This window comes from Orycteropus afer, unplaced genomic scaffold (genome assembly GCF_000298275.1).
Source record: "Orycteropus afer afer isolate SDZICR_OR568_19922 unplaced genomic scaffold, OryAfe1.0 scaffold00741, whole genome shotgun sequence".
NCBI lineage: Eukaryota > Metazoa > Chordata > Mammalia > Tubulidentata > Orycteropodidae > Orycteropus > Orycteropus afer.
Genome location: NW_006922328.1, coordinates 89,091 through 91,438, shown reverse-complemented (window position 1 = coordinate 91,438; position 2,348 = coordinate 89,091).

The window sequence follows — 2,348 nt, the reverse complement described above, 5'->3', positions numbered from 1 at the left end:
AGAGTGGAACTGCCCCACAGGGTTTCCAAGGCTGTCAGTCTTCACAGAAGCAAAGCCCAAACCACACCCACTGCTGTGGAGTCGATTCTGACGCACAGCGCCCCTAGAGGACAGAGTGGAACTGCCCCACAGGGTTTCCAAGGCTGTCAATCTTCACAGAAGCAAAGCCCAAACCTCGACTCCATGGGAGTCGATTCTGATTCCTGATTCCTAGAAAACTAGCCATCCGTTCCTCCCCCACCCAGAGGGGATTCTAGCCCAGGGGCCTGGGAGGACATCACCTGCAGCAAGTGTTAGCTCCCACGGTTTGCTTATGAAAACACTTCTAGTGGCAGTCCCAAAACAGCTTGCCATTCTCACAAGGTGTGCTGTGGGACCTCTCACCTGAGCTAGGACCTTGGGCACTGTCACTAAGCCAACCCAAATCCATTGCAACCGAGTCGGTTCTCACCTCTGGCCACCATGTATGACAGAGTAGGACCCCACAGTGTGTTAGCTGTGCTCTTCACAGAAGCAGACTGTCGGGACTTACCTGCACGGCGCCACTGGGGGTTCTGAGCCACCAACCTTTCGATTAGCTGTCAGGCACTCGAACCCATCCTTACTGCCCAGAGATGCTCAACCAGCCGCAGGAGAGGGTGCTGGGCTGTAGTGGGGAGTCTTGGAGCCCCAATTACGGGCAATCCTGTGTGCACCTTTTCAGAAGGGAGTTGTTTAGTTTCACCAGATTTTGTTCACTGAGCCCTGGTGGCACAACAGTGAAGCATTCAGCAGCTAACTGAAAGGTTGGCAGTTCCCACCCACCCAGGAAGACCTGGCAGTCTGCCCCCTTACAGATTACAGCTGTGCTAACGGTCTCCCAGGAGCTCTGGTGGCGCAGTGCCTAAGGCACTTGACTGCTAACCAGAAGGCTGGCAGTTCAAACCCACCAGCCGCTCCTGAGAAGGAAGGTTGGGCAATCTACTTCCATAGTGATACTGCCTCGGAAACCATGAGGAGGGGTTGCTATGAGTCGAGTCCGACTTAACGGCACATAACAACAACAATGGTCTCCTAGAGTCGGAAGTGAAGAACGAAAAAAAAAAAGGGGGGTGCATTTAGAAGCAATCAGCCCTAGGACATGATGGCCCTTGAGACCAGAAGAACCAGATGGTGCCCGGCTCCCAATGCCAACCGCTCGGGAAAGGGCCTAATCTGGAGATCCCGGATAGAGTGGGAGGGAAAACGTGGAACAAAATCCAAAAAGTCAATAATGACCAGAATTACTGGTCAGATGGAGTCTGGTGAGACTCCCAATACTATGTCCCTGGAATACATTCTGCATCTGGAATAAAACTCACCCCCAGGGGCGGGCTCTCAGCCCAATAGTTAACAGATGTACACGCAGACCACTCAACCCAGGATGCCGCACCCACATACTCTATGGTAGCATACCCCTTAGAGCAGTAGACCATGGGGCACCAGAGGACCAACATTCAAACTGAGGAAATGCAGGTCACACAGGAGGCATAAATTTGAGGGACATGGGGAGGGTCACAGGGTAGGGAGGGGAGGAGACTGGGTTAGGGTCGGACATGGCGAATGGGGAATGAAACTAAATGTACGCGTTACGTTGAATGTAAAACAAGCTCTTGAAAAAAAAAAGATTACAGCTATGGGGCAATTCTACTGTCACATGGGGTTGTTTTGAGTCAGAAGCAGCTTGAAGCACCCAACAAACCACCGCCACCACCACCAAGCCATGAAGACAGCCATTAAGGAGGGAAAAAAAAGTGAGAAAAGGGTTAGGGAGCAAAACAGGAAGTACCCTTGCAGATTCGAGGAACAGTTCACATAAGCACGTCCATGTACCTGTCAACACTGCTGAAAACTCAGCCATTGAGAAGCCTGCGGGGCACAGCTGCACTCTGACCCGCATGGCGTTGCCCTGAGTCGGGGTCGCCTCCACGGCACCAGGGTGACTGGGTTCTGTCTAACCCAACTCGGCGACTTGAGGTGATGGAGAACTGCCCCATGGATGGTGGGCTTGACGGTGCGTTTATTAAGCGTGTAACAAACGTCCCTGTTGGGCTTCATGGATGAGGGTGTCTGGAGAAAGTGCAGAGCCACATGTGGGACAGTGACAGCTGGGGTGGAGTAACAGCTGGGGAGCATCCTTCAAATTTAACAGGAGGAAGAAAGCTTGCCTGTTTCTCCTTTCCTACCCTGTTACGAGCTGTCGAGTCAGACCCAACTCATAGCGACCCCTCCTTGGGTTTCCGACTCAGTCAGTCTTCACAGAAGCAAAGCCCAAACCACACCCACAGCCATGGAGTCCATTCTGACCCACAGCGCCCCTAGAGGACAGA